This window comes from Numenius arquata, chromosome 1 (genome assembly GCF_964106895.1).
Source record: "Numenius arquata chromosome 1, bNumArq3.hap1.1, whole genome shotgun sequence".
Lineage (NCBI taxonomy): Eukaryota > Metazoa > Chordata > Aves > Charadriiformes > Scolopacidae > Numenius > Numenius arquata.
Window position 1 is genome coordinate 26,694,386 of NC_133576.1, and position 6,635 is coordinate 26,701,020.

Here is a 6,635-nt window from a genome sequence, read left to right on the forward strand (position 1 = left end):
TGGCTCAGCACTGGGCCGGCACGAGCCTCCTCGGCACTGTCAGGAATGAAGTGTTTCTTGGCACGTGCAGAAGCCGAATGCTAGGCACCTGGAGAACTTTAAAACTGAAATAGGTACCTACTTAGCTTTAAGAGCCTTCAGAGCTGGGCAGCAGCTGAGCGGAGGTTTTTAGTATCACTGTTTGTAATTGCAGCTAAATTCTGCCTAGCTGCCTGCTTAGATACCTAAATACCTTTTTGGGATCTGGCCCTAAGGATTTTTTTTAACTTTCTTATGCATTAAATAATAAAGAGCAGGCAATTAAGAACTCTTACTTAACTGGGTTAGCCTCTTGAAGAGAGGCTACAAATCAGCCTCGTTTCCTCCTCCTGAGAATCGTTAGATCATTTGTTACAAGGGCGAAGGGAGCCTCTGCAGCATTTCATTGTGGAAGTCTGTGGGGCTGCTCTATGGAGCTCTCTGTTCAGTTGTTTACAAACCATGTGCACTAGATTGAGCATCCCGCTTGGATGTTTAGTTTGAAAAGCGATATGTCAGTTGCCATTTAATTAGGACTCTGCAGCCCACCTTTTTCAGATGCTGCTGCTCATTAAAGCATTCCCTGATTGGGAATATGCAGATGCCATTGGTGGAAGAAATAGTTGCCTTCAGGACTTTGCCACCTCTAACTGGGAGTTATGGCAGCAAAGTTGGACCCCAGGGGCTAGGTGTAAGGACAGAGGAGACAAACAGACTTCTATTCTACTTCCAAGGAAAATGCTGTCAGTGAGGGGTGTTGCTGTGCTCCTCGGCCCAGGAGAGGAAATGTTTCTCCATTGCTGCCTGTGCATCCTGCTTGCGTTGCTTCTTGGGGTTTCTCTGTAAGAATTTCAAGAACAGGTGAGCAGCATCTCTTTGCTGCTCGATTGCTTGTTTGGGCTGGGATGTGAGGGCAGCAACAATCAAAAATGTTGGTGGTTGATATCTCTGAGAGAGGCCTGCAAAGAATAAGATGCTTTACAGTAAAAGAGCATAGCTCATGCTCCCGTGGTGCAGCCTTCTCTTATTTGGAAGGCAATTAGTACTTCCTCACAAAATTAAAGTCTTTGAGGCTGCATTTCTCCAAAGAGAGAACTGTTTTGGTTTTTTTTTTTTTCAAACTAAGAATTAATTCAAGATAAAACTGATCATTATTTTACTGAGTTAGTTGTATCTTGGAGTAGTGTCTCTGTCTTATAACCCTACAGATACACATGTCTGCGCTGACATGAAGGGAAGCAAAGGTAAGCAAGGAGATGGCTTTTTTTTTTTTTTTTAATAGCAATTATGGCTTAAGCATCATCAAAAGGCTTAGCCCCACTTCAGGGCATGTTGGACTGCAGCAAAACCTTTGGAGTTAGCTGATGCAAACATGTTCTGCTTACAAACCCACTTTGCTAGTTCAGATTTGCTTTAAATGTGCTGCTGGGCTAATGTTTTGCTATGGGCTTCATGCCAGACCAGGCATTGTCAGCTTGCCCCCAGCTGCATAAAACTGGCAGACACTCTATATCATATTCTGGCTAATTCATCAAAAAAATTGTTCGTATGCATGCTATTCAGCAGTTACAGGTGGCATATCAAAGACTAGAGGACCACTATAACATTCTGTGAGCAGCTATGCTGACGACAACAGGGCTAATTTCAGAGCAAAGAGTCAATGTGAGTGGTCACCAGTCACTGGTCCCCAGTCTGCAAAACAATAAAGCCATATTGTCCCTGGCTTTTCAGTTGCCAGGAGCTGCTGGGCTTCATCCTCGATCGCTCCATATTCACCACTTTTGCTGCAGCCCCAGAGTTTGGCTGACAGAGGAAGCAGGGAATGACTCTATGCTCAGTCCATGGCCAGTTAGGGACCAAAGCAGCCTGAAGGAAACTGGGAACAACACTGAAGCCACCCTGAGTTGGACCAGCTGCTGCTACTGCACCAGCTGCAAGTTTGAAGGAGAACCCCAATGTGTTTGTTTTTTTTTTTTTCCTCCTGTGAGGAGGAGGATGGAAGAGAAAGGCATCATCCAGCATCTGAAGTTTTTGATCAGTTTTCTGCTTCTCCTTTACAGTTACTCCCCAGCTGCTTTGCACTTCCCTCACAGATGCAACAGGGCCCCAAAATTCAACTGCTGAGATCGAAACATGTTTAATAATATATTATGAAAAAGACACGGTGAAAAATTCCAATATAGATGGAGGATTTTGGTGCCAGAATGTGCCCTGGGATTCCAATGCATATCTTCCATTAAAGCCATTCAAATGTTTGCGTTTTAAGGAAGAATTTGGACTTTTGACACAATTCTCTCTTTTTCTTGGGAGCCAAACATTTTCTGTGGTAACAGAAAATATTATAACAAGAATAAATATAATGCATTTAGGCATTAAAATGAATAACAGTCCTTGATCTATTTGCTGAAGATTACAGGCATGAGATGTGAAAGCTGTTAGTGGCTTGAAGAAAGATATTTGCTGTGATCGGCACTGCAGCTTTGCTTATTTTACAAAACACGAAGGAGATGACTAGAGAGGTGTCCAGATTCTCTCATTGTATGGAGTGGTTGCTACACATCTCATGCTCACAGCTTTGGCCAGTGGTTTGCTATATTTCATTGCCATTCCCAATTGCAATTCTAAAATCTCAGGGTAACGTACTTGCCACACATGAGTTGCTGACTGCCACTCCAGAGGGGTCAAAACCTTGGTGGTGAGTGTGTAATTGCTATATTTATTAGGGAAGCGTTAAGCCTGTTTCCTGTACTCCCGAGGTGCTGTATGTATGAAAATGGCATTGTATGAATGGAAAACTTCTTTTTTCCCAAACACCCAACCCTTCAGTTTCTATATTGTTTCAAATTGGAGCGATATAAGTATGTATAGAGAGAAATGTTGTCCTCGGAAAGGAAATAACTCTTATCCTTCTCTCCCTCTTTCAGTGTTTGGGGCAGTCTGTTTCTGTTCTTTTTCTTCAGGAATGAATGGGAGTGCCTGCCTGCCTCTGTCTTGTGCATCTTCCCCGAGGAATGGAGAGAATTTTGGCTCAACCCAGGTGTTTTGGAGCTCTCCATTGCCTCCTTGCACTTCTGGGACTTGCACTGTATCAGCTGGAAATGTAGATCACAGTGGGGATGACACTTCAGCTTTACAGGAACATGCCTAGCAGCCCTCGAGTCCCTGGGTCAAGTTAAACTTTCTAGCTGAGCTACCCAGCATCATGTAAGTTGGTGTGAAACCTTTAGAAATCTTTGTGGCAAATTCCACCAGAAGCATAACTTGCATTAGAATGTATCTGTCAAAACTGAGTCATCTCCACAAAAATGTTGTTTCATCAAAATTGATTTTTTTAATTTTTTTTTTTTTTTTTTTTTGGTCCATCTTGTCAGAGAATTCCCAGCCAATTGTGAACAAACATGATTTTTACCCTTCCTATTCCTTCGCATATAAGGCATAGATAACGTCTGGTGCTTATTTCCTTGGGACTCATTGCGTATCTTCAGATTTGGTCTCCTCTTTCAGGAAAAACTAACGTGTTACATTTTTGGCTGTTGAGAGGACCGTAACAGCAAAGCCAAGGGGCTTTGCCTGTAAATACTAGCCACAGCTAGCTAGGGTGGGGTTTCCAATGATTTAAATACTTATAGAATGCCAGCAAAGGGTGAAACCAGGAGGGGTGGGGGGGGAAACAAAGGAGAGGGCTTGTTTGTTTTGTTTGTTTTAATCTCTGTGGAACTGCTAACTGTACAGAATTGCCTCCTCAAAGGAATACTCGGAAATAATTGCACAGTGGTGAGAAGGGAGGGGGAGGACCCTTACTTCTTGTTGTTATTGTTCAAAAGGTTTGAAAGGCTTGCAACTGCTTTCCAGCTTTTATTCAGACCCTCTGTGTGAATTTTCCGATTTGTGGAAGTGGCGAGCACCCACAACTCCAACGGGGAAAAACTCATCTCGAAGCAGACAAACAAATGAATTTTTGAAGAGCTTGTGCAGAGACAGCTTCCACCACATTGTTATGCTCTTCTCCTCCAGATCTACAGCCTACCAAACAAGTCATGTTCCCTTGGTGTAACAACCCACACAGCTGCTGTACCAAGTCTGTGGTGCTTACCTAGTGCTCTGTGAGGATTTTCTGGCCTTTATTTCCTACGGTTGCCCTTAACATCAGCTAGTTCAGCTAGTCCAAGAATCAGTGTATCCTGATGCATTTAAGAAGGCGGAAAACACAGCAAAGATGAATGAACTTTACTTAAAATACAGCCAGACCATGCTCTTCCTCATTAAAGGAACAGACTGTGGCAGAAAGCCCCGGTGTTTCTCTTCTGTAAAGAAGATCTCACACCAGCCATACCTTAGCCTCTTCCCCTCCTTTCCTTTTGTCAGTGTGATGCATCGGCATTAGCAAGCTGTGCTTTTCATTCTGGAATGATGAAAGGGGATAACAATAAATTACAATGCCTTTTAAGAAATCACCAAATCTTATCAGATCTCGCATTTCATCCTGGCTGCTCTTTCATGCCATTCTTTTACTATTACTGTAATTGCCACTGAAAATTTACAGTTTGCTGCTGTTCTTGGGCACCTAGCGCTTGAAGCTACTGTTGGGAAGTAGTATGGAGGCAGAAAGCGGAGATCCTCTCTTCCTTTTTTGTAAATTCCTATTCCTTGTAAAATCCCCAAATTCACAATTTCCCGTGCTTCTGAAAAGAGTGAGTCTCTGTGTACTCTGAGGTATTGTTACGCTGCTAAAAATGGAAATTTGATGCTGCTTCTTGTGGGGTGGAGAGGAAAGAGTTGAGAAATGTGGTGGTTTTGCCCCAACTGTCTCATGATGCTTGAATGCTGGGAGTAGAAAGCAATATAACAAATATCTGAAAATGCAGCCACTTACCACTCTTTTTTATAAATTCCAGATTACGGGCCAAACTCACTGTTGACATAAGCAGATGCAAATCTAATGAAGTCACTGCAGTTACTTCTACTTATGCCAGAGGTGAATTTGTCCCTATTTTTGGAACTTGCTAGTTTTGTGCTACAGCATTGGCACACTGTGTCATGTCAAAATCCTTTTCAGCAATGGCTGCTTGCCACTGGCTGACTGGCATGATGCATCATGTCAAACATCTGCCTGAAAATGGTCCCAGTCTGATTTTTGACATCGTGTATCATGCCACTGTACTGTGCCTGAAGGCATCTGATAGGAATTGTGACAGGATCTGATAATAAGGAATCTGCACTAATTGAATATCGGAGCATTTTGGCATCCTGTGGAAAACGGGCATGTCTATATCAGCGCATCTATAAATCACTTGCAAGTGCCTCATGTGCCTGGGTGTAAAATGATTGTTAATCTACTCCCACCTTAATATATCATGTTAGCAGAGTAGACGATAAATCATTTTCTATTTTGGTCTGGTTCTGCTTTAAGGATCGATAGTATATTATCTCTTAAAAATGATCAATTGTTATTGAAAGAATTTGTTCCTATTTGTGATTTTACAGACTTGCTTTGTTACTGTTATTAAGCGTAGGAGGGTATTGTTTTGGGTTGTTTTTTTGTGGGTTTTTGGTTTTTTTGGTTTGGTTTTTTTTTTTTTTTATAAACTAGCATCGGGCCTTATTACCGTTTCATCTGAAAGCATTTTACCTCAGACAGAATGGTGCTAAACAACATCTTTCCTAAAACAGGAAACGTGTTTCACAATCCTCTGCGGCAAGCAGCACAGCTTCCCTGAGAGGATCTGCGAGGGTGGAGAGCAGCCAGTCGTCCAAACGCAAGGAGGCCGGGTGCCAGGAGACAGAGCGGCCAGAGGAATGCCTGAAGGCAGCCTGCCCGTTCGCTCTCGGTAAAAACCTCCAGGTCAGGATCAGGCACGTGTCCAGGAGCAGCGATCTTCAGAAGGTGGCACTTGTTATTGCCGATCGGTGGCTGCCGGCTCCTGTTAACTTTGCCGTCGGGATAACGTTCTGCCTTAGGCCCCTTAGGAAAAGAGGGGAAAGAGATTTCTGAAATTAATAGAGCCCAGATCGACTAGAGATTTGTAGACAGCAATCAGCACGTGGATTTTCCGTTTCCCTAAGGAAACCATTCAGAAGCCCATACGTTTGGTATAGCTAAATCTGTGCTGTATGTACTCTTGCAGAAACTTCTGACTGACTGCAAAGGTGAACGCTTCAGATTGAATCCATTTAGGTGGATATACAAAATGCAACAGGAACAAGTTACCGGAGTGCTATTAAAAAAAGTATATAGCTACCTTACAATCTATATGCCCAAAACGTCACAATAATAAAAATATATTAAATGTGCCTGCAGGAAATCTGATCTTTTTTTTTCAAAGTATCGCAGTTGAACGTTTTAGAGAAATGCTTTCTATAAACGGGAATCCTACTGGGGTCAGACAGAGCTATTTTAACCTTGTGTATTCATCTAACTGTTCTGGCCAAGGAGATGTGTGTGTGTTTGTGTGTGGCTATATACACAGAGAGGAGAGAGTATAAATTTAGACTTTTTGATTGAAGGCTTCAATTTTTGACCGCTATTAAATGTAAATGTAGGTAAACTTCAAAACAAATGGTTTTTTTTGAAATAATTCATCTTAGGCCAAATGAGAAGAAAACAAGAGCAAACAAGT